Source organism: Rhipicephalus sanguineus, chromosome 3 (genome assembly GCF_013339695.2).
Source record: "Rhipicephalus sanguineus isolate Rsan-2018 chromosome 3, BIME_Rsan_1.4, whole genome shotgun sequence".
Lineage (NCBI taxonomy): Eukaryota > Metazoa > Arthropoda > Arachnida > Ixodida > Ixodidae > Rhipicephalus > Rhipicephalus sanguineus.
Window position 1 is genome coordinate 71,217,046 of NC_051178.1, and position 27,236 is coordinate 71,244,281.

Here is a 27,236-nt window from a genome sequence, read left to right on the forward strand (position 1 = left end):
TTAAACATAGCCTGTGTCTGTGTAACTATTGGATATACAATATTTTGTAGCTTCTGATATATGGTAGAGTACTTTCGTAGAGCGGAGTGTTAGAAATTGCACGTATTGCACGCTTTTGTAGCACTAGACGAGAATTAAGGTTTGTGACAGTAGTTGTTAGCCACACCAAGGAATATTATGTTAGGCGTGAGTGCACTTGAGCATAGTAAATTTGTAGCTTCATATATGTTGGAGCGTAGTACCTTAGTCTATTTAAAATGCCGATTCTTCTGCAAAGATCTTTCTTTATCGTGTAAATGTGAGGGGTCTAAGAAAGTTGTTCTTGCAATAGAACTCAAGGAATTTTATTGTTGTTGTCCGCTGAATCTCGCTGCCCTGGAAGTAAATTGGTGTGCATGGAATGCAAGTTGCTCCTTTAGGTTTGAAGAACATCTACTTTGTTTTAGCGATGTTCAGTTGAAGTTTGTTTACGTTTAACCACATGTGTAGCTTGTTCATCCATACGTTGGCTTCTTTATATAGTTCACATAGTCTGAACCTGCGAAGAATAGGTTTGTACTGAGGACACTATCAACAGGACAGATGGGAATCTACCTGCCAGCTACACCCCTTAATTACGTCACATTTTAGCATAAAAAAGCGACATACGGCTCTCGCCTGCTTAGTGTGAAGAAGCAACCCGTATAGGTCTCGAAACGTCTCTGTTTTTCACCTTGACTTGGTCAGGGACCACGTCTACAACCTCACCCGTAAAAGTGTGTGACCTCAGAGCCTACTATGAGCGCCAACAAGAACCGTAAACATATTTCCGCGCTTTCCCGCGCTAACGTCGACCTCGCTGTCCGACGTATATGTTGTTTGTTAAACGTGATGTGACGCTTTTATGCTTGTCCTGCTGTTGTATTCTCGCCTTATGCAGAACAACCCGCAACAAATTCAATTCCCAACCCTGCGGGCTGTTACGGTGTGTTCGTGGCCCTCCAATACCGCAGTCGCTCAGCCGATGTCCTCTTGCGTGGGTTGTGTGCAGCGTGTACTTTCTGCAGAAGCGCGCGCCAAGTGCCCAACTCGCCTGTGGCGGAACACAAGGCTGACACCCCTCATGAAACAACGGCACAGGCTGCTGTGAAGGATGGCCCACGCTTCGTGCAGGTTCAGTTCTGTGCAACCTTGGGGACATGCACATGCCAACAGCCACTATCTGTGATGTGTTGTGGTGCCCGACGCGATTGAACTATATGGACTAGTTCGAGGCTCGTCCTGAATTGACTCTTTTTTTTTTAAAGAAAGTGCTTTATGCCGCGTGCCACCAAGACTTTCATGACGTATTTCCGTCACGGAAATATGTCAGCAAAATTAATGCCATCACATGGTAAAGAAAGAAACTATAACAAAAACTTCCGTTGGAAGTAGTCGAACCCACAATCGCTAGGTCCGCGACGATCGCTGGCGGGCGTTTAGCCCACTGAGCTACCGCCAAACAAATAACGGTGTTTACATGAACGCGCCTTTTATCTTTCACACTTTTCTGTCGCAGGGCTCTTAGATGGATGGATGTATTGATGGATGCTATGAGCGTCCCCTTTATAACGGGCGGAGAAATGTGTGCCACCAGGCTCGAAAAAAAAACTTCCTTGCCTCCGCAATTAGCTCCGGCGACGCGCCGTTGCTACGACCGTCCCATTCGGCGCGATTTCAATAGTAGTGTAATTTCGTCAACGCGTTAACACACCACGAAGTGGCGGCTTCAGCCGAAGCCTCGCTCATAGCATCCATCCATATCAAAAAATAGCTCTCCGACGCTCGCCTGGCTGTCGCACCGCGTTCCGCGCTCGCCATGTGAGAATTAACGGCCAGGCTACAGGGAAGACACGACGCTCGTCGCGTTGCTGTTCGCGTTCGACGACGCTTTGAAGGAGTGCATATGGAGTATCTGTGTTTATTATGTGCTTGTTGATGCCATCTTTGCGAGGGATTCACCATATGCGGTGTCCCTTGGATACCCTTTGAAGTAGGCGCCAGGATAGCACACGCTGCATTGGCCATGCGCGTGCGACGTGTCAGCGTTGGCAAAACCCGTGCGGAGGCGACCCAGGTGGACGCTGGCCGATAAACATGGAGGAATCCTTTATGCCGATCAGAAGGCAGCCGAGAGGAGGCCGAGGGCTCTTCTGGCCAGGGAGCCAGGGGATGCGACGGTGGATGGGCGACGCCTTTAGCGTTTCCTCCGTGTGTGCTGCAGAGCGGGCTGGAACGCGTGGTTCGGAGCGTTCGCTAAAGTAAGTTGTTTGTTTGCTCTTCATTTTCCATGTGTGTGTGAATTACCTTGCATAATGACTTTTCTTTTTCCGCTATCCCTGTTTCCGTGTTGACCGCAAGCCAGCGGTGCTTTCATTCACTTCCTTGTACGCGTTTGTGCCTCGTTGTGTCGGCGTTGAAGGGATTGTAAGATTGTCTTGTTGCGTCGTCAGTTAAAGCCGTCGTTGTTCCTAGCGTCGCTGGCTCTCTGTCGTATAGGCACCGTGCAGTCGAGTTTTCCTGTGTGACTGCAGCGCCAGAACGCACAGCCTAGCGGATAAAAAAAGCAACTTTGATACGGGGCCGGTCAAAATGGAACGCGATGCGCGCGTCTCCCTCCCTGCATTAGTGGGCGGACTGTGGCAGGGCTACACGGGGGACGCGTTCGCGCGTCTGTTTTCTGCGTGCCCCTCACGGCTAATGTGAGCGAACTTGGGACGGGCCAGTGCGAGCAACGCAGCTCCCTCTGGTCAGTGGACGGTGCCTCACGGACCCCCTTAAAGGGACCCTCTAACACTTTTCCTGGCCTCGTTGTTTTACACTTTTTACTTTCGGGTTGCGTAGACTGGAGGCTGAAGAGATTAGTGCAGCCAGAACGGCAGCGGTAGGAGCACGCAGTCCGAAGTTATTCAGCCTAGAACACGCAAAATACAATAAAATGGAGGCCTACCCTCAACTCGATATTGGCGGGGTCACCTGACCACGTTTCACTCGCCCTGTGACGTCTGATGGCGCCCCAATGAAATGGACTGAAAGATCCTACGTACGGGAAGCTTTCATACAATGTTGCCCGTTCTTTCCAACGTATTGATGACGTCGTTGCGATAGCAACAAACAATGTGGTGCATTAAGAGTGAACGGCGCGTGCGAAACGAGGCAGATCGTGAACGCCTCTATCATGTTTTCTAGTCTTAGTCGTGTTTCTTGTTGCGACGGCGTCTATATCAACACACATTTTTTTCCCTTCAGTTTCTACAAACAACGGCGCCTGGAGCGTCCCGAGCGCGTTTCCCTCCAGCGCCGTGGCGTTCGGCGCATTCTTTGCCGGGCGCTGCAGTTTTAAAGCTGAAATGTCTAAGTTCGTCTGTCGAGTTGGTGTTCAGTGAAAAAAGCATGCTCAAGAAAAACTAAACCCAATAATAACCCCGTTTGTGATGCAACGGCGCTGTTACTTCTAACGTTACATTTATCCAATCATAGGCCAGCGCTCATCTTCGTCATTTCCGCCCGCAATAGTTCTGGCGAGCGCCACTACGCGTTGATGCGGTCGGCAACGATGTAGGCGCTTCAAAAAAAGTGTTGGAGGGCCCCTTTAAGCGGAAGCAGAAGCCTTCAGTATAGGTATGGTGGCTAGAGAGGGAGGTGTCAGCATCGGCCGGGCTGCGCCGTGCAAGCCGGTGCGGCACATTTTCATGACGCTGACAGGTGGCGCGCTCGTCGTCTCCGAGATGCCTAGAGCGAGGTCTGGCGAAGTGGTCTCGTGGATTCTCTCCGGCAAAGTGCGTGTTATGTCACCTGTTGCTTCGCCTGCTCGGCTTTTGTTTGTGCGTATTGGTGCCTGATGGCCAAAGGCGTTGCCGTAGCCACCGGCGCTTCGCGGGAAACCGGAATTTCCTAGTCAGCGAACGCGTCTATGGCACGCTGTCTACTCAAGCATGAAACGCATGTTGCGTTTTTCGCGACCGAGGAACGTACGTATGTCGCGGTTTTTGCGAGCGAGAAAAGCATGTCACGTTTTTCGTGACCGATAAACGTATGCCGCATTGTTCGCGAGCGACAAACGCATGTCGCGTTTTCTCGCGAGCGAAAAAGACAATTGTGCGGCGAACACCGGTGTTGCTGCCGATCTCGTCAGCGCACAACATTTTCTGTCGTGAAGTTGTGTCGTCCCGTCGACAGATTATCCATCGCCGTCACCGGACCAGAGGACGCGTGCTTTGGTTACTTTATGTGATCAACCGAGCCTCGCAAGAAAGCCGAAAAGCGTCCGCTACATTGCGCCGACGGCTCACCTGCGAGTTTGTTGTTTTCATGTGCTGACGCTACGTGATGGCAAAACTGCAGAGACAGCAGAGACATTGTTTCGCCCCTGGATCCACTACGGGATACGTCTCGGACAGGAAAGAAAGATAGAAATTAAGGTCTCTCTCACCATCCCGCCGATGATGAACGTCGACCGCCAGGGTTGGGAACGTTCCATTCCACGAGCTGATAAGCCGCTGGACAAGAACAGCGTTGTCTGTGAACTTCACTTCGACGAGAGGTTTATATTTCGCAGCTACACACATGTGATCAACGGTGAAACAGTGGAAATTCCCCGTGGTCGCCCTTCCTTAACACCAGATGCGGTTCCAGCTTTGTTCCCCAACGTCGCTGCGTACCTTTCCAAGAAGTTGCCAGCGAAACGGGGGGCAATGGCCCCCGCAAACGACCACCCACTGCATATGCCGAGGTGCAGTGTTTTCCAATCGTTACACTCCACACAAAGCTTCAACAGTACGAAGCAATTACCGAAGCTCTTGTTGGGCCAGCTTCATTGATATGTTCGCCTAATCTCGAAAATTGTTTGGTTATGTGGTTAGTGTGCGCCGTAAGAAGTCGTGGACGGAAAACGCGCCTCGCGTCCGTACCAAACACCTCCGCGAACCTAGCCAGCGCGCGGATGAAATCTCGGAGCCGACAGACGCGCCCGAGGACGCGCCCATGCGGCGGCGCTGCTGTCGGCACCGAGATGCCTCCCGCGCCGTCGCATCGTCATGAAAAAATGCTTCGTCTCCGGCGCGCCGTTGCTCACACCTCCCCCTCTAGCCACCATAGTATAGGCACACTGCGCTTCTAACTCTCCGCTGACGGTAACGCCTCTAGCGGCGGCGCGAGCGTCCGTGGGGTGATGGAAGCAGTGTGTCGGAACGGACCGAAAACCTAAAACGAAAAAAAAAACGATATTTTTGACCGGAACGAAAACCTAACCGATACTTTATCCATTATTTCATTCCGGAGTGAAGCCAAACTTTTTTCAATCGTTTTTCCGTTCGCGAGAAAATTTGGCAATCCGGAATAACTGAGGTCATGCAACGTCAGCAATTATGCATATCTCAGGGTACAGTATTAGCGCGTACCTCAGGCAGGAATTCCCAAGCGAAGATATGTAGAAATTGTGCGAAAAACGAAAACAGTGGCAACCAGAGATGTTTATAGTAACGCAATTGGACTTTCGCTCGCCTGTCCCCCAGGCCAGCGTGAAGAGGGCATTGTCGGCGCTGAAGTTTCTTACAGTGAAAGCTGTTACGAGATCACAAGAGCTGATATTGGCGCCATAGTTGTACGCCGCCGCCGCCTCTATTCGTAACCGCTATCGCGTGAAATAAGAGAAAAAAGCCAGTTGCGCCGCAGCGGCGAAGCAATGAATGCGATTGCAACAAATTGTAATGTAATGCGAAGAATGGAAAGCAGCTCGAAAAATCCAGCGTGTTGCTCGAGCCCAAAGGACGCACGAAAAGAACGCACACAGGACGATCGCGAACTATCATGCGTCACAGCACGATACTTGAAGCACAATGCTGAAACATAAAGCAGGACGCACGAAACGAACGAACAGGTACTGTCGTGAGCAATATGAGCTCGAACAGGCGAGCGCTTGGCGAATAGCCTCGAACTCTACATCAGCTGATACGCAGCGGCCGCTGTCGGAGAGTGGAAAGGGCGCCGCGCTTCCGCTAGCTGTTGACACTCCCGCCTCGATATCGTTGCTGCAAAACGGCAGCTGATAGCGTGGCTGCTAGTGGCAATATGAATTCACATCAACGCGCACAGCCACAACCAATGGCCCATCAACCTATGTAGCTGCTGCGATATAGGCTGTGAGGTAGCCTGCCGTGATGCACAGGTCATGCTTGTATTATATCGAGATGGTGTTGCCTGATCATTTTGATACGCCTCCTTTATTTTTCTTTTTCGTGCAATTTTTTTTTCGTTATCATTGCTAGCGGTCGATGGCACGCAATCAGCTGCTGTTTCGCAGCAACGCTTGCGAAGCGGGAGTACCAGCAGTCAGCGGAAGAGCGCCCTCCTTTCCCCTCCGGTTCCGGCAGTGCCATCCCCGTATCACGTAATCTCGGTTTTGAGGATATTTGCCACGCGATCACGTGTTCGAGCTCATATTGCTCGCAATAATACACACAGCACGAGCGCGAACTAAATGTCGGAGTTGTTACTTCTGTTTGAACAGCGCGCTCCTTTCGCAAACGCGGCCCCTGCAGCGAGCGAAGTGACCTTCGTAGGCTCTGTGGCTTCAGCGCGGACATCGCGGGGAAAGCACAAGACATACAACCCCCCGCCCCCCGCCCGCACCCCTTCTTTCCTTGAGATAAGCGCACGAAGGTGACCAAGTCCTATAGGGCAAAGAGCATCGGCGTTCGCAGGAGCGGGGCGACGACCTTTAATGCCCAGCGCCCAGCATGCACATTGCGCCATCTCGCTGGTGAGTAAGAAAGCACGCTGAAGTAGATGGCCTACATAAATAGCTCGCCGTTAGCATGATTAAAGACGGTGTTCTCCGTGGCTTAGCCGTGTAGCGCCGCGCGTTTCGGAGCTAGAGGTCGGCCGTGCGATACCACGCGTCGGAAAGTATTTCTGATTTTTTTTTCTTTTTGGCTTTTCTCTCTCTCTCTCTCTCTCTCTCTCTCTATATATATATATATATATATATATATATATATATATATTGTAGCGGGGTTGCAGCTATGACTGTGGGGAGGTGTGCGAAGAAGAGGCAGACGACGTGTCGGTGTTCTGAGAATACACAACCGCCATCTTGACTGCTGGACTATTCCATATTGTAAATAAGTTAAATATATTCGTAACATTTTGGTGGAGGTGCTGGGTACTACGCAAGACGGAACTCCGCAGCGGACGTGTCCTCGACAGCCTCAATATGTCAACAGAAAGCAACTCTGCTGCTGCCGCTTCGACCGCGACTCCGGTACAACCGGTACAGCCGGTACAGCCGGTCGTATTGACTCAACCGCGCGATCCCGGTAACTTCTGCGGCACCGACCACGTTGACGTCGATGACTGGATTGCGAAGTACGAGCGGTTTGCAGCGGTCTACAGGTGGGACCCTACAATGATGCTCGCCAATGTTGACTTCTATCTCTGCGGAACAGCAGGCGCGTGGTTTCAAGCTCATGAAGCTGACTTAACAAGTTGGGATGCCTGTAAACAGAAGCTTCGCGACCTATTTGGTAGAGCCGTCGGACGCCAGCGGGCCGCTTCTAAAGAACTCTCCTGTCGGGCACAAACTTCCACCGAATCATACGTCTCCTACATCCTTGACGTCCTGGCCCTTTGCCGTCGTGTCGACACCAACATGTCAGAGAGTGACAAAGTAAGCCATTTGCTCAAGGGAATTGCGGATGACGCTTTTAATTTACTTGTGTCTAAAGACTGCTCAACCGTGGACGACATCATCAAAGAGTGCCGCCGGTTCGAAGAGCTGAAGAGTCGCCGCATTGCCCAGCATTTCATGCGACTTCCGAACACGGCCGCTACATCATCCTGCGAGGACCTTCAGCCGCCATGCGGTCAACCGCCTACCAACGAGAGCGTAGTTCGCATCGTGCGCCGAGAAATCGAGGCGGCGTCGCCACCATCTTTCCTGACGCGGCCATCTGATGATCCTCGACCAACGATCTCGTTGATCCAGCAGGTTGTGAGGGAGGAGCTTGCAAATGTCGGACTGCAGCCGGTATGTTCGTTGACGGAACCTCGTGTCAGTTCTATAACGCCTCCTCGTGCACCGGAAATGTTGCGCCGCTATCGTGACCCTGCCCAGTGGAGAACGCAGGACGACAAGCCGATCTGCTTTCGTTGCCACGGTGTAGGACATATTTCCCGCTACTGTCGTTCTCGCACCTTTCCATCTCGCTCGTTTGCTGGCTATCGACGTGACGACAACCACCGGCCCCTGCAGTTTCCCGCTCGTGACGGTGGACCATACGATGAGGCTCCTACGACATCGGTCCGACGCTCCAGCCGTTCGCCGTCCCCACACGATCGTCGCTCCCGGTCACCTCAGCCCCGTCGCCATTCGTCGCCTCGCCCTACTGGACGCCCATACTCGGAAAACTGAGCAATGCAGCTCCCGGAGGTGATGCTGCATTCGACCCCCGACCTGAAAACCCTCTGCTGACCCTCACTACGGACCAGAACCTGCTTGCTGTGGAAGTGGATGGCCTGCCTGTTACTGCCCTCATTGATACCGGCGCACATATTTCTATTATGAGCTCTGATCTCCGTGCACGATTAAATAAGGTCCTTACGCCGCCCGAGTCCCTATTTGTACGTGTCGCTAGTGGGGGAACTCCGGCTGTACTCGGAATGTGCACGGCACGTGTGAGGTTCTCCGACCGCCAGACGTCCGTTCTGTTTCATGTTCTCGCTCATTGTCCTCATGATGTCATCCTCGGACTCGATTTCTTGTCTGACCACTCTGCTGTCATTGACTGCTCGGCCGGTGTTGTACAACTTGACTTGCCTGCGTCCGCCGACGTGTCGGAGGTGGTTCAGACGAAACTTTCGTGTGCTGAGGCTGTTCGTCTGCCACCACAAGCCCTAACTTGCGTCGCTGTTGAACCATATCCCAGTGTACCGGATGGGGATTACGTGGTCTCTCCCTCTCCCAGTGTTCTACTGGCCCGCAACGTCTCCTCTCCGTACACAGCTGTAACTATTACAGCGAACAAGACGTGCCTTCCTCTTCTGAACTTCGGATTGAGCCCTCAAGTCCTACCACAAGGCATTGCTCTCGCTACTCTGTCACCGTCGTACGAGTGCCAGATCTCATCGGTGTCACCCGAACTGCCCGCTGTCGCATAAAGTCTACACAGTCACCTCTTCTACACTGCACAGGAACATAACCAAGATGATTGCCTTAGACATTTTGCCCTCTCAAGTTAAAGACCTCAGTGATCTCCTTATGACCTACTCTGACATATTTGACTTTGACGGTAGGCCCTTAGGTCAAACCTCGCAAGTCAAGCACCGCATAGATACCGGTGATGCAGCTCCAATTCACAGGCGTCCTTACCGAGTTTCACCATCAGAGCGCCAAGTTATTCAACAGGAGGTCGACAAGATGCTCACAAAAGGCATTATTGAGCCTTCTTCGAGTCCGTGGGCTTCCCCTGTAGTCTTAGTTAAAAAGAAAGACAACACCTGGCGTTTCTGCGTGGATTATCGGCATTTAAACAAGATCACCAAAAAGGATGTCTACCCGCTTCCTCGTATCGATGACGCCTTGGACTGCCTTCATGGTGCTACCTATTTTTCTTCGATAGACCTACGCTCTGGTTACTGGCAAATCGCCGTAGACGACCTCGACCGTGAGAAGACCGCCTTTGTAACGCCTGACGGTCTCTACCAATTCAGTGTCATGCCGTTCGGTTTGTGCAATGCGCCGGCCACGTTCGAGCGGATGATGGACACGCTTTTGCGCAGCTTTAAATGGTCTATCTGCCTTTGTTACCTGGACGACGTCATTGTATTTGCTCCCACCTTTGAGTCTCACCTCGACCGACTTTCGTCTATTCTTTCCGTGTTTCGTGCGGCTGGGCTACAACTTAATTCATCGAAGTGCCACTTTGGCCATCGCCAAGTTGCTATTCTAGGGCATCTCGTCGACTCATCTGGCATCCGACCCGATCCCGACAAAGTTCGCGCTGTCCTCGATTTTCCCGTACCAACTTGTGCCAAAGACGTTCGAAGTTTTGTGGGCCTATGCTCATATTTCCGACGATTCGTCAGAAACTTCGCAGATATTGCGCGCCCCCTCACTGACCTTCTCAAGAAGGATGTGCCATTTTGGTGGGGACCTGACCAAGCCAGTGCTTTTTCCCGCCTCATTACGCTGCTCACCACACCGCCGATCCTCGCCCACTTCGACGCGTCCGCTCCAACCGAGGTCCGCACCGACGCTAGTGGTTACGGCATTGGCGCTGTGTTAGCCCAGCGTCAATCCGGTCATGATAGAGTTCTTGCGTATGCCAGCCGGCTCCTTTCTCCTGCCGAACGCAATTACTCTATTACTGAGCGCGAGCGCCTGGCGCTTGTATGGGCAGTTGGTAAATTCCGCCCCTATTTATATGGTCGCCCTTTCACCGTTACCACAGACCACCACGCTCTATGCTGGCTTTCAGCACTCAAAGATCCAACAGGGCGCCTAGCTCGTTGGGCTCTGCGCCTCCAGGAATTCACGTACACAGTGGTCTACAAGTCCGGCCGTCTACACCAAGACGCCGACTGCCTTTCTCGGTACCCCGTCGACGATCCAGACCTCGTAACGGATGACACGTCCATCTGTATTTCCTCGCTCTCCGCTTTCGGCAACATCGGTGACGAGCAACAGCGTGACGCGTCCCTACGAGATCTAATCACCCGCCTGAATACTGACTCGACGGACAGTTCGCTTCGCATGTTCGTCATCATCGACGGCATTTTATACCGCCGGAACATGCGCCCAGTGGGACAAGAACTACTAGTTGTAGTACCCACTCATCTTCGCTCGACCGTACTTCAGCAACTACATGATGTACCAACGGCCGGCCATCTTGGTGTTGCCAGAACGTACGACCGTGTCCGCCGACGCTTTTTCTGGCCCGGCCTCTACCGTTCCGTACATCGTTATGTCGCTACTTGCGAGTCGTGCCAACGCCGGAAAAAGCCAGCTGTGCACCCTGCCGGGCTCCTTCAACCTATCGACGTACCTGCTGAGCCTTTTTTTCGTGTCGGCCTCGACCTTTTGGGACCTTTCCCACTTTCTAACAACGGTAACAGATGGGTCGCCGTCGCTACGGATTATTCGACCCGTTTTGCCATTACGAGACCTCTCCCGAGCAGCTGCGCTACAGACGTCGCCGAGTTTTTGATCCAAGACGTCATCTTACATCACGGCGCTCCTCGTCAACTCATCACGGACCGAGGTCGTTACTTTTTATCCAAGGTAATCGAGGACCTACTTCGGTCTTGTGCAACCAAGCACAAGCTTACGACGGCCTATCATCCCCAAACGAACGGACTCACAGAACGTTTGAATCGCACGCTCACTGACATGCTCGCCATGTATGTCTCGACCGATCATCGCGACTGGGACATTGCGCTACCCTTTGTCACTTTTGCTTACAACAGCTCGCGCCACGACACTGCTGGATATTCTCCCTTTTACCTTTTGTATGGACGAGAACCGACCTTGCCGTTCGACACGCTCGTACCCACCCCTGCCCACCTGTCCACCGAATATGCTCGCCACGCTATTAGCACAGCCGAAAAGGCCCGTCAGATCGCCCATCGACGCCTTTCGGAATCGCAACTCCGCCAGAAACATACATACGACAGCTGCCACCGGAACGTTCGCTTCAATCCGGGTGACCTCGTTCTCCTGTGGTCTCCGTCTCGGCATGTTGGCCTGGCCGAAAAACTTCTGCCCAAGTACTCCGGCCCTTACCCTGTGCTACGCCAGGTGACTGAGGTCACCTATGACATCGCCCCTCTGGACCACACGGCGCCCTCTACGTCTTCCAACGTCGTCCACGTCGCTCGCCTGAAGCCGTACCTTTCGCCCACCACCTGCTAACAAGCGCCGAGTCGGCGCTTTCGCCGCCGGAGGTCGATGTAGCGGGGTTGCAGCTATGACTGTGGGGAGGTGTGCGAAGAAGAGGCAGACGACGTGTCGGTGTTCTGAGAATACACAACCGCCATCTTGACTGCTGGACTATTCCGTATTGTAAATAAGTTAAATATATTCGTAACAATATATACGGTGCATGACGATGGCGTCGCCAGAAATAAGCCATGACTGTCCATATAATTGCTATCGCCATAAAATGAAATGTGAAACAAATTTCTATGGTCGGATGGGATTTTAACCCGCGCCCTCTGCGTGGCAGTCGAGTATTCCACCACAGTGCCATGCTGGTGCTTGTAACTCCGCCACCAAAGTACTCTATACAGGCGTTATGTCCGGTAAGGAATCGTGTTAATATGTGTAATAGTGCGTGGCAGAAGAGTAAAATAGCAACCAGTCATCACGAAATGCTAATTGCGCAATGAGTGTGTGATTGAAAGCTTCCCATCCACTGCAATAACTCAGCCATAATTCTTCATCGTCATCAGCCACAGCACAAAGTGGACATAATGCCTTAGAGATGTGTAGCGGGTATCACGGTTCTCCGCAGAATGATGAATAATGGCATAGTGGGAGCTTGCCCACTACAAAAAATTACAATGATTTATGGCGTAGTGGGTACCTTACATGTGTGCTTGTATTAGTTGCCACAAGAGAGTGTACAACGGGCTCTACAAAGTCCGCTCTTCCAGCTTTCGCCTAGACTGTGCTGCGTGTTCCGCGCAGGCCTGGCGATATTTTTATCAGAACAGCGGTCTCGCACATCAGAGAGTAGATTCAATGACGTGCTGCTTCTGAATCGTGCTCATTCCCTTGACACAAAGCATTGAGCGCGCTAAAAAAATCCGTAATTGACTTTTGAGAAAATAAACACTATGACTTTGAAGGGTTCACTGGTTTGTGCTAGTTGGTAGGCATTCGCCGTACAGCTACATCCACTCCTCTGGAGAACGTTGAAAAAACGTGTTTTACATCTGTCCCAGAAGTAACTACATCACAAATCCAATGTTTCCAGATGCGAAGCAGCTTTTGCTCGGGGCTGTGTCTGTAGTTCCATTGGCGATCGTCCGCTTTCTACCCACCTAGCATAGCCATCTGTAACATATTGAGCGCGCGCTCGCGCATGGGAGAAGTGTTCTTGCTTTTGTTCTTCGGCCGCCTTGATGATGATACGTGCAGAGCACTTTAGGGGCCCCGGCTGCCGTATGCTGCCCTAGCTTGGCGTAACGCTGACAAAACCATGTGTGGTGGCACGCGCTAGCGCGTTCAGGCCTGTGTAAGGGGCTGAGTAAGACGCTGTGGCCTCTCCCCCTTACACTCTCTCAGCAATCACGTCATGGCGTCGGGGAACGAGATTCTGCAGACGCGCGATGAACCCGCGTGGCGTCCTCCAACAAGAGTTCGGGACGAGTAACAGCAACAGCAACTGCAGTGAATTCATGGTGTGCCCCACTTGCAAGGACGCGTTAACATCGGGCAAGGTGCCCGTGATGAACGGAATTTTAAGTCGACCCATGCGCTGCTTTGCATCTCCTCATGGTTCCCTTTAGTGGAAGATGGTGTAATTTGTTTACGAGTACCTTTACTTGAAATGTTTACCTTTACGAGTACCTTATTGAAAACGTTACGAACCGTTACGGAGCACTCTTTTTGTTCCGGAGCAGAAACGGAACGGAACTTTTTGCAGTGGAACAAAACTAAAACCGAAACGAAAAACATTTCGTTCCGACACCCTGGATGGAAGCTTTCGCACGCTGCGGCCGGTGCCAGCGTTCGTGCCAGCTCCTTCGTGTTCTTCCGAAGTTTTGCGAAGCTTTTCTTCTTTGGCGGTCGTTCCCTGGCTCAGCGTCGCGGCAACAAGGTTTGTTGTCCTGTGGGCTGCCACAATACCTGCAGCAATTTACCTGGAACAAAGTTTAGCGCTTCCCGAGGACTCACTGGGAGAAGGAGAGACGCCAACGGTTGGATACAACTTGTTCGCCGTGACAAGACCTTTTGTCATTTTATTTGGTGTAGGGTGTTACGTTTATTTTATGGGAGAGGCACCCATGGAATGAAACAATATTTCAGATCTGCCTTAATTGTGCGACATCCATTAATCATGGTCTCCTAATGGCGATATGTTTTTTTCACGCTGAATCGGTATGGCGAAGCCATGGTTTATTTCTAGTTATGATTTCATGCTCAGCGTTGATGGCACGGACTGGCAGCCCATCAGAAATAGCAGAAATTGCAGTAGGCATTTCGCGGGCAATACTAACGCCAGTGAACGGTTTTGGGACGTTAAACTACAGATATTATTATTATTCAGGCCAGTGAACATGAGCACCCAGCCTACCTCCCAACGATTTTAACGCGATAGCGTTAAAGAGCTCGTATCGCAGAAATTTCCGCCGTCGGCGTCGGCACCTTTGGTTGTGAGCGAAAAATCATCATCTTGTCCGTGACCGAAAAATCGAAAAAGCTGCAAATAAAATAAACAATAAAAATGTTGGGTCCGAGTGAGAATCGAACCCAGGCCGTCTGCGTGGCACGCAGGTGTTCTACCACACAGCCACGCCTCTGCTTGGAGCTGCATTGAAAGTAACTTTCATGCTTCCCAAAAATACGCGTCCTGTATACAGGTGTCACAGTACGCGATGTAATATCGCAGTAATATTGCGTGGTACAAGCGGACATTGCCATCGGGCGTCACACCATGTCAATATCCTAACGACTTGGTGGTTTAAAGACAGCCACCCATTACAAAAGGCACACACATTACTGCGCGTATTCCCTTAAGGCCACGTAGTGGGTGCATCGCAACTTCGAAAAAGTTTCTGGTTTAAAGCTTACTACCCATTACATAAGGCACACACCTTAGTGCGCGCATTCTGTTAAACACTCGTAGTGTTCGAAGTGCGCACTAGGGGCAGGATATCGCTATCGCGTTCAACTCTTAAAGGCGAAGCTTAAGCGGCCCCCAATTTTTTTCCATCCCCTTACACTCTAAAAAAATCCGGCAGATGCCACGCACCGTAGGAATCGATGTAATGCGAAGCAGCCAGCAGAGAGCTGCATACATCGCCTTGTTTCTCTCTGAGGAAAAATAGTCATTCACGTCACGCCATCTAGTTCACTATATATCCCATGTTTGTCACACATGCATGTATGTACAATTTTTTTATATAAGGAAACGTATATTCTGGTACAGTATTTATTCGAATCTAAGCCGATGTTATTTTTTTTTTCGAAAAAACGATGTGCCAATGTGGGGGGGGGGGAGGGGGTCGGCTTAGATTCGAGTACAATGATTAAGTTTTTTTCTTTTTTCTGGCCTTGATGCTTTCGGGGGTCGGCATAAATAGGGGCCGGCCTAGAGTCCAGTGAATACGGTATATACAATGCATGACCTGTCATTTATGTTTGTCTTACACTTACGTCACGCAATACCAGTTTTGGTGTATATCAAGCCAGGGAAACCGCCGCGAGCGCACCATGAGCGTGGCATGTAAATCATGCGGTACATGAAGTGCATGTCATGATTTTCATGTCACCACTTGCCATTAGTGTTCATCATACAGTCGCGTCGCGCAATACGAATATTGGTGTATGTCAAGCTAGCGAAACAGCCGCGAGCAGGCCATGAGCGTGGCATGTATATCAAGCCCTCCACGACATGCATGCCATAATTTTCACGTTATCAACTATCAATTATGTTCGTCATACAGTCACGTCACGAAATACCAGTTTTGGGGTATACCAAGCTAGCGAACCGGCCGCAAGCGCACCATGAGCCTGCCATTTAAATCATGCCCTACATGACATGATGTCACGATTTGCATGTTACCACCAGTCATTTCTGTTCGTCGTACAGACACGTCATGCAATACCAATTTTGGTGTATAACAAGCAAGCTAAACAGCCGCGAGCGCACCATGAGTATGACATGTAAATCAGGGCCTGCATGACATGCATATGATTATTTTCATGTTACTTCCTGTTATTTATGTTCGCGATATAGTCACGTCACGAAATACCAGTTTTGGGTTATACCAAGCTACCGAACCTGCCGCTAGCGTACCATGAGTGTGGCTAGTAAATCATGCTCTTTATCACATTCATGTCATAATTGTCATGTTACCACCTGTCATTTATGTTCATCATACAGTCACATCACGAAATATAAATTTTGGGGTATACCAAGCTAGCGAACCGACCCCTAGGGCACCATGACCGCAGCTAGTAAATCATGCTCGACATGACATTCATGTCATGATTGTCATGTTGCCGCTTGTAATTTATGTTCTCCATACTGTCACGTCACGAAATATCAATTTTGGGGTATACCAAGCTAGCGAACCGGCCGCTAGGGCACCGGTTCGCTAGCTTGGTATACCCCATTGTAGCTTGGTATACCCCATTGTAAATGCTCTACATGACATTCATGTCATGATTGTCATGCTACCACCTGTCATTTATGATCGTTACAGGCACGTCACGCACTACCAATTTTAAAGACGATAGTCTTTCTTGGGGAACTTAAACGCAGGAATTTTGGTCTGTCTTTCTGTCTGTCTTTCTGTTGTCGGCACGTCCCTCGATTCAGCCACTCGGCCAAAGTTGAACCACTTGCCCAAGGGCCATCCATCGTGAACGGCTGACTAGGTTCATACTTGTGTACATTGTTGATCAAACAGCAAACATTACGCATATCTGAGGCGCAACATCACTAGGTAAGTATTAGGTGGTGTGTTCCTTTAATAGAAAATACATAGATACGTAATTCTAGAGACCATAGTTTCTTAAGCTGCGCTGAAAATGCGACTGCGCCGAAACTTGGCTTCCTCCGTGCCCTCTGCACGAGCTCATTGTTGTGTTTCGGTTTCGGTTCAGTATTGCACTGTACGAATGCCATGGGGCGCCGCTCTGGCATTCCTGCTTTACCAAGGCGACGTGAATATAAGAGTGTGTGAAGAGTGCTCGTTGAGTGCGGACGTTTCTTCTGCTTCGGAGCTTCGCGCCAAACCGCGTGTTCGGGCTGGCTGGCGTCCCCGCCGGTCGCGTTGGTCACCGCCGGTCTTCGCCTGCTGCTGCGCCGGGACTACCAGCCCGCAACAGAGCATTCACGTCTTTCTGTTTGTCTGTCTGTCACCCGATTCAGCCACCCGGCCAAAGTTTAACCACTTGCGGAATGCCCAGCCATCTTGAACTGGTACCGCCGTTCATACTTGGGAACATAGTCGATCAAAAAGCAAATGTCACGCATATCTGAGGCGCTACATCAATATATAAGTATTAGATGGTGTGTTCCTTTGCTAGAAAATACATCGATACGTAATTCTAAAGACCGCTGTGTTTCTTAGGCTACGTGGAAAATGTTAGTATTTTCCGGGCTGCGCTGCAAATGCGACGCTATGAGCCAGATGCGGCGATTCAACATAGAGGAGGAGGACACATGTAGTACGGCAGGCAGACGACTATCGTCTTTCGGCGACATTTGCAGCGAAGCACGCAGATACGCGGCCAATTTTTTGTGTAGATCAAGCTAGCGACACGGCCGCGAGCGGACCATGAGCATGGCATGTAAATCATGCCACTCATGACATGCATGCCATGATTTTCATGTTATGACCCTGCCATTTATGTTCGTCATACAGTCATGTTATGCCATATCAATTTTGATATACGTACAACGAAACGGCCAAGAGACCACAATGTCGTAGGCGGCTAGATAGATAGATAGATAGATAGATAGATAGATAGATAGATAGATAGATAGATAGATAGATAGATAGATAGATAGATAGATAGATAGATAGATAGATAGATAGATAGATAGATAGATAGATAGATAGATAGATAGATAGATAGATAGATAGATAGATAGATACGCTCAAAGTCGCAGAAGTTCGCTAAGAAATGCTTCGCATTTAAAAAATGCCCCTACTTCACGACAAAATTTGATGGTATATTGTGACTGAACACTTTTTCGTAACTTAAGAACGCCCGTTTCCGTTGACGGCCAGTGCGTTTTGTAGAAACCGTTTAACAAGATATAGGTTCCGTCGTACTTAGAAAACATGATTTCGTAAACCAGGCTTGTACTTATTGAGTGAACCGTTAAGATACTGTTAAGATAAGTGTTGCTGCAGAACAGAACGTAGCAGGGCGAATGCTTTGTTTACGCCACAATACTGAAAAATTGAACTCACATGGCCATAAAGTGTACGTTTGTGTCGTCTGCTAGTAATACTCGCCGCCATCTGCCGAACTGTTGCCAGCACTTCGGAAACACCACACCATCCAATCAGCGCGCTCACGCCGTCCGCTCCGAACGGTGTCACCGAGAACGGCCTCCGCCGCCGGACCGGTCGAAAAACGGAACGGGACTCGAGAGACGGGGCACGAGAGACGGAACGGTCGTAGCGCGGTGAGGCCTTAACGCATGCTACTCCGTTTACACGAGTGCTTGTAGCGCGGGCCACTCGATCCGCCACACGATCCGCACGGTGCGGATCCAGAGACCGGGCGGGAGAGCGACGAGCGGTGAAAAAAGTATCGTGTAACCAACGCAATCGACACCCCCGCTTTTTCTCGTGCAGAGCGACAAAGCCTGGCAAACAATGTGTGGCTCCTGTGCTTAGGTTGCACTGCGGTACTCGCCGTTCACCACTGCCGCCATTTGCGATTCCTCACATTCTTACAATGCATGATCGACTCAGCTACACAAATTTCGAGTTTAGCTTCGTTGCTTTTATATAAGCGCAATTACTCAAAAAAAAATTATCCAGAGGCATGAAAATGTCCGTGCTGCCCGTCGACGAGGAATGTAAGTGGTGTCGCAAATGCATTTAATTGGAACCATCTTTTTTTTTCTTTACAAAACAGTTCCCACTTTCCGACGATAGATCATTACTGTCGTTCAGCGAAGCTCAGAGAAGAAAAAAGACGTGTTACTGTATTTTCTTGTTACTAGAGATGTCCTTTACGCAGTGGCCACCACGCTCTGGAAACACAATGTTTGACATTTTCTGCTTTTGTTCTAATAAAAATGATGCAACATGTTTTTTCATAATATCATTCTGCAGTCCTTTGAGAACATTTTGGGGGACCTTGAACAAAATTGAGATTGGGGTTTTTTTATTATAGATTTTTGAATCGAGGAGCACTTTTCTCTTTTTGGTGTTTCGAGCATGAAAATTTACTACTTTCAAAATTATTAGAGAAATACAAATGCAGAGGTTCATTATTCACATAAAGGCCTATTCATACTGCAAATATGAGCAAGCTAAGATGTTCACATAAGTAGTCATAGCGTCCCAAATTTGACTAATTTTCAAAAACGCAGCGTTTTTCGTGAATTTTTAAAAATACATAATTTGCTCAGAAGTATATGAAATGATAAGAGCTATTTCCCCTTTACTTCTACTTCCGCTAAAAAGAAAGATATTTGTAATATATGGCTTGAGTAGCTGCCAGCATGGTTCCGAAGTTACGAAAACGCACTCTTCGTAAAATGGTCGTCGTCAACCGGCGACACTTGTCGAATTTTGCTGTGTTGAAAAACATTTTTATTTGAAAACGAACTGCGATTTCGTGCTGTGCAGTCATATGAGCACAACATACAAAATTATCAGGAAAATCGGAAACATCAAATATACACCCTTTTTTTATCTTTCGTGGAATCGACCTGACATTATTCTTTGCTTTCACCCACCACCTACCTAGCCATCGGTAAGCAGCCACTCTGTGCTCTCGGCCATGAACGTTGTGATAGTGGTGGTGTTTGAGGCCCTTACATATTAGAACGTAAGCTGTTATGAGATCACAACAAGAGCCGATTTTGGCGCCGTAGTTATGCGTTGCCGCAGCCGCTGGTGTCCGTAACGGCTATCGCGAGAAATACGAAAAAAATAAGTACGAAAGAATTTCTAGGAACGGATGTTATTTGCACCCGGGTACTCTGCGTGGTAGTCGAGTATTGTACCAGAGCCACGTTGGTGCTTGAAGCTGCTTCGCAATACCACCGTATACAGGTTCATGTGGGGCAAGGAATCGTGTTAACATATGTAATATAGCGTCGTATAAGAGTAAAATAACAACCAGGCATCACACCATGCGAATTTCGCAACGAGTGGGTCGTGGAATGCGTCCCACCCATTATAAAAGGCTCAGCCATAATACTTCGTCATCAGCCACAGCACAAAGTGCACATAATGCCTTACAGATCTGTAGCGCATACCTCGCTTATCCGCAGAATGACGAATAATGGCGTAGCGGGTGCTTCCCTAGTTCATGAAAGTTACGGTGGTTTATGGCGTAGTATGTACCTTTCATGTGTACTTGTATTAGTTGCCACAAGAGAGTGTACAACGGGCTCTGAAAGGCCGCTCTTCCAGCTTTTCCTGTGACTGTGTTGCGTGTTCTGCGCAGGCCTGGCGATTTTTCTTTGTTAGACACAATATTAATAAAAACTAACACACAATAATGCCAAGGAAATTAATGGGATGTTATTTGTAGTAATTAAGATATAAATTTGAAGAAAGTAAAGTGGAAGAAAAAAGAACCTGCCGCACGCAGGCACCGAATAAAACTTCCCATATATAAAGAACTGGTTATTTCCTTTCGATTGAGGTATAAAGCTGATTTTTAATTAGAGCACCAGACGGTGTAAATTATGTATGTAGGTGTTTCGTGGGCCCTTAGACACAGACAGAATTAGGGAAAAGAAAAAAATTTTATAGACAACAGTTATCAAAAGACAAACGCGCACGCACACACACACACACACACACACACACACACACACACACACACACACACACACACACACACACACACTTGCAGGACACCAGTACACACAATTACTTATCTCTAAGCCTCAGTCATTGCAGTCCTGTACGCCTACGCGAGTATCTGCGCGTCCTGCCTAACACGGAGTCTATGGTTCTGTAGACGTCACTCACGGTACAGACGACCGCGTAGCTGACGCACGCTCGCAACAGGAGAGACACGATGAGCCGTCGACGTGGCAGAAGCAGATCATGAGCAGCTCGCTCAGTCCCGCATCGGACCACGATGCACCTGGAGTAGCACCGAGTCCACTCAGCAATTGGTAGTGCCGGACCGGAATACGTAGCTCCAGGACCACGCCCTCAGAAGTCGGTTGTACCGAACCCCAGCAGCCTCAACCCTTGGCCCGACTCGGTAGCTGGTTGGTTCGGACACACCATATGGCACACGATCAGTAGCTTGGCCTGGCCTGCTCGCACGTCCACCGCAGGAACATGCCACAAGGCCTGGTCTGGGACACCCGTTCGCCACAGGAAAAGCCAGGCTTGTCCCGGCTCGCGGATGGAATGTGCTGCTTCTGGCTCGCTCGCTAGCCACGCACGCTCTGCCCGTCGCCGTTCTCAAGTTCACGCGCTTCACGTTGGCCTCTCTCGCGCGCACTCCGTCGTCTTCTTCAGTTTCGTTTTCCCATGCGGAAAAGAGTCTCCTACTACAGCGTCTCATTGTGGAAGAAAATGACAAATTTCTGAAAGTCGTGATTTTTCCCGTAAGTTTTTTTAAACTTGAGAAGTATGAAAAATATTTTTAACGCAAGATATACCTTTCGTAGAATAAGTATTAATTGCTCAGGTATTCTTACAAGGCGCAATATAGCAATGAAAAAAATGCAGACATAGAACATTCGGGCAAAATTTCTGGTGGCGGGAAAATATGGCAGTAAAATTGCACTAATATTACTGAGCTTCAAACTCCTTAGACAAATACCTTTGCCTAATATGTAAATCAAATTTGGTATCGAAACGACAAACGATACTCTCATATTAAATTTTTTGACAAAGAACACTCAGATAAAACACTGCGAAATTCCGAAGGCTTTCACGTGACGAAACATCTTTTTCTCTCCGAAATATTCGAGAAATTCACTGTTGGTAATGCAATAAATCTGCACTATATCTTTCTAATACACTAGAAATGGTCGCGAAAATGACAGGGGCGCTTTGCGTGGAATGACCTATATGAGAAAATTACCACAGTTGCACCTAACAGTCCTGACGTAAGAACACGCCAATTTCTTAATAAATCGCCGTCTCTTCTGCGTTTACTATATCTTTTTCTTGTGTTCTAATTTAATTGCGACAGTCACACATAATGTAGCGCTTTTTAAATCAGTATTCGCAGCTTTCAAGTATTCTTTTTCATGTCTATTTCACTATATGCGACGCTCGGGTAAGCGACAGTGGCCATTGAACATGAATGTGAGCAGTGTCCTTGTCGAATTAAGAGAATGGATCGTCATTAGTCCAGCAGTCTTATGGGTTGATGGCCCGGCTATGTTCAATTGTTAACGCCTTTGTGCCATCACAAACAATAACATCTTTTTTCCTGTCGTAGATACAAGTCGCGCACGTCTTCGATTGAAATTACTGGCATTTATGTAAAAACTGATTGTGCCTCAATTTGCGACGTCGGAGGCCTAAAACGTTGTTTTGCCTGCCTAGATTTGGCGCCTAAAACGCGCTTTTTAATGCCTAAAAATCCGGCCTCTACTCATGAATGTGAGTAGGCGTGACTATGAACGTGAGTGAGTGCTCATGAGTGTGAGCAGGCGTGAGCAAGAACGTGAGTACCAATGAGTGTGAGTAAGCGTGAGAAGAACGTGAGTACTCAGACGTGTGAGTACGCATGAGTACGAGCATGAGTACCAATGATTGTGAGTAGACGGGATTATAAAAGCGAGTCAGTATACATGAGGGTGAGTAGGCATGCGTATTAACGTGAGTGAGTACTCATGAGTGCGAGTTGGCGTGAGCATGACGTCAGTGAGTAGCGATGAGTGTAGCGACAGTGTGAACGTGATTGAGTAGTTGTGAGTGCGAGTAGACGTGAGTGTGTACGTGAGCGTGAGTGAGTACCAGTGTTTGTGTTAACGTGAGCCTGGACGTGAGCGCGTACCTATGAGTGGGAGTACAAGAGGGTATGAACGTGTCTACGAGTGTGAGAAGTGAGTATGAACGTGAGTTAGTACCTGTGTTTGAGTTTACGTGGACGTGAACGCGAGCGCATACCTGTGAGTGTGAGTTCAAATGAGTATATGAACGTGTCCTTGAGGGTGACAAGTGAGTATGAACGCGAGTGAGTACCTGCGAGTGAGTACATGCGAGTGTGAGTGGACGTGAGTATGACCGTGAGTGCCTTTAAGTGAAAACTGAATGTGAAAGTGAGTGAGTGCCCATGAGTGTGAGTAGGCGTGAGTATAAACGTGGATGAGTTCCTAAGTGTGAGTAGACATGTGTCGGAACATGAGAACCTATGAACGTGAGTGAAGCAAGTATGAATATTAGTGTGCACGTATAAGTTTGATTAAAGTATTTTTTGAGCATTTGTAAAAATAAAAAAATTCCGACAGATCCACGCATCGAAGTAGTGCGAAGCAGTCAGCGAGGAGCTGCATACACTGCACTGTTCGAATTTCAGGCAAATCATGGCATCCATGCATGTAACTCCAGTCTGGTAAGGCATTCGAAATTATCCGGCGCCCTTCACTATGGCGTTCCTTATAGTCACATTGGGACTTGAAGTCCCATACGCTAACCAACGTTACCGTACAGCAGGTACGCACACTTGGCGCGCGAACACTGGCATCGGATGATCCTCGTTAACATGAAAAATGTCCGATGTGTTTAGCACCTAGTTTTGTTCTCGAATGTTATCATCAACTTCTACCGCACACAGGCGCTATTTGTAATAAGTTGCTGAAGAAAAGGTTATGTAGTCAAACTAACTGTTACAAGATTCCGCAAGATTATGAAAGTGCTCCGACTGGAGCACTTTCAAGGAGCATCTCCGACTAGTGTTTGGTACTCCAGCAGTTCGATCCGCCGTTGCGAAGGGAACACTGGAAACTCGCAAACAAGAACTCGGCGAGCCTTATACCTCGTATATAGAGGATGCCCTTTCTCTTTGTCGTCACGTCAGCGCTTCCATGGTAGAATCAGACAAAGTGCGTCATCTCCTGAAAGGCATCGGGACTGTTGCCTTCAATGCTTTGGCAATAAAGGACCCGACTACCGTCACTGATATTCTAGCTACGTGCCAGCGCCTGGACGAGCTCCAATCCGCACGGTTGCAGCCGGATACCCCTCATAATGACCCTACTGCCAATCCCTCGTTGCGCGCGATGGTACGTGCCATCATACGAGAAGAACTGCAGTCGCTCGGCTTTTCAACAGGTGCGGTCCCTTCTCTCGCCTCCAGTACCAATTTGCGTGACGTTGTTAAGGAGGAGTTGGCGGCTATGACTGATGTTGCGTATACAGACCCTCTCGTCCCTAGGCCACAACCAACATACGCGCAAGTCGCCGCAGTTACCCCAGCCGTCGTTCCATCGATTCCACCGCAGCCGACGCCAGCCCACCTGGCTTCAATATCTCCCAGCATACATTACCGCCCTACTATCCACCGCGGAGACCGACGCGACCTACCTGCTACTACTGCGGATATCGTGGACACATCGCACGTTTCTGTTGCAAGCGTCAGCAAGTGAACGCCGCGGGTTTGACACTTACGAACGGGACGACTTTTCCACTGGGTCCACTTTCCAGCGCAGTCCTTATGCTACGTATCCTGTCCACTCTCCCTCTCCACCTGCAACGTCCGAGACGGCTCCGAGCTACCGTCCTGCCAGGCGCCGCTCGCCGTCAAACCTTCGTCGCTCTACGTCGCCACTTCGACCAGCTTCTCACTTCGCCGACCGTCGCCCGGAAAACTAAATTATGCAGCTTCTTGGAGGAAAAGCTGCATCTAGCGAAATGAGAGAAATTCCTCCAGCGCGTCCCCATAAATATGATCTCTGTTTTGGTAGAAGGCATAGAAGTGGAAGCATTAATAGACACTGGTGCAAGTTTGTCTGTTATTCACAGTGATTTGTGTTCCTCTCTCCGCAAAGTTACTACTCCTTACGATGGACCGACGCTGCTAGCTGCTCAAGGAGACGCCATTTCGACCTTCCGCCATGTGCCCTGTTCGTGTCTATGTTGATGGAGTTCTGCATTATGTACAATTCGCCGTGCTTAGTTCGTGTGCCCAGCAGCTCATATTAGGATGGGATTTTCTGTCAACGGCGTCCGCTACCATCCTGCTGCCGGCAACGTGTTCTCCCCACGACTGATACCACCAATTCGCTTCACGCAGATGACACACCACTTCGCTTTCTTGCTGCAGAAGACACCGAGCTACCGCCACGCAGTCAACGGATTGTCGCCATCACATCTGATGCCATTCACCATGGTGACGTGTTCGTACAGCCATCTGCACGCTGTCTCACCAGAGGGATCGCGTTTGCATCAGGGCTGGTCCGTTTCGACGATGGCTCCGCATTTGTTTGCGCAACAAACCCGACATCCGAAGGAATTCTGATTCCTAAGGGCATAACTTTGTTCCTCTTCAAGCGGTTACCCCTGAAAATCACTCTGTTGGACGTTCCGTTTCAATCTCCACTCTCGAAGCTGCCATCAGCTCCGGACTGGCCCCTTCGCAGTCACAACAGTTGATCGCCTTGCTGACCAAGCATCAAGCTTCGTTTGACTCGCATTCCCCTCTATTAGGACAGACATGCGTCACCACGCATCGGATCGAGACTGATGGTAGATACATCATTCGTCGTCGACTATACCGCGTATCTCTCGCCGAACGGAGTGTCATCGAAGAAAACGTTGACGACATGTTGCGGCGGAAGATAATACGCCCCTCAGCTAGTCCTTGGTCATCTCCCGTCGTCCTAGTCCGAAAAAAAGACGGTTCTGTGCGGTTCTGCGTAGGTTACCGGGCGCTAAACAAGATCACGCGCAAAGGTGTATACCGTATGCCACGTATAGACGACGCCTTGGATTCGCTACAGGGGGCCGAGTACTTCTCGAGTCTCGATCTACGTTCGGGATACTGGCAGATACCGATGCATGAGGACGATAAAGGAAAAACGGCGTTTTCGACACCAGATGGTCTTTACGAGTTCAATGTAATGCCCTTCGGCCTGTGCAATGCTCCCGCAACATTCGAACGCATGATTGACACCGTTCTGCGTGGTCTGAAGTGGAAGACTTGCCTGTGCTATTTGGACGATATTGTTGATTTCTCGTCAACCTTCTCTCAACACCTACAACGTTTGGAGGAAGTGGTGACGTGTCTTGCTAATGCTGGCCTTCACTGAACATGAAAAAGTGTCATTTTGCCAGCAAGGCAATTAAGGTCTTAGGCCACACTGTGAGTAAGGACGGCATTCATCCTGATCCCGATAAGGTTTTGGCGGTTCTTCACTTCCCTCGTCCCGAAAGGAGTAAAGATTTACGCAGTTTCCTTGGCCTCGCTTCCTACTTGCGCCGATTCATACGAGACTTCTCCTCAATAGCGGCACCTTTGCACAAATTACTCGGTTCTGGTGTTCCTTTTCACTGGTCTCCCGAATGTGAAACGTCGTTTAGCCATCTGAAAAACGCTCTCACGTGAGAACCGAGTACTGCGCCATTTTGATGAAACAGCACCCACACTCCTGCATACTGATGCTAGTGGTCACGGCATCGGTGCTATTCTACTGCAGCGAGATCAGTCATCACGTGAGATGGTCGTCACTTATGCAAGCCGCGTACTGACCAACGCCGAGAAGAATTACACCACCACTGAGCAGGAGTGTCTAGCTGTCGTTTGGTCGGTGCAGAAGTTTCGACTTTAAATATTGTGGGCATTTATCAGGCACTTCTTTATCATCTGTACTTTATCATCATCGCATGGTGTTCTTTATCATCTTCGCTTGTGGGGACACATCTTGAGACTGTTCTGTGCCTTGGATGTGATCGGTTCGCCGAGTCGCGAAGGCACATTAAAAGGCGTGTCAACTGCTACGTCACAATATGTTCAAGAGGGTGACGAAAACTAAAGTGTTCAGTGTGCAGGTCAGATGCACATTGTTTTTTACATAGGTATGACTAACTGCTTACCGAGTCAGTGAGATTGCCGCAACACATCTGCGGTTACGCTAACATTTCTTGCAGCAAAACGTGCCAGATAGACGTTCTGATCCTAGGCACCACATAAAAACAAATTAACTACCTTCTTTCAGGTTCTCGCGAGCGCGAAGAGACTGAAATCGACGTTTCTAAACGAGAAAAATGAAAATACTGGCTACCGCAAGTAGTTATAACATGAAGACAAAAGTGACTGTCTCTCGTCTTCCAGGTGTGGTGCAGCGGTAACGTGTCAGATTCAGAACGCA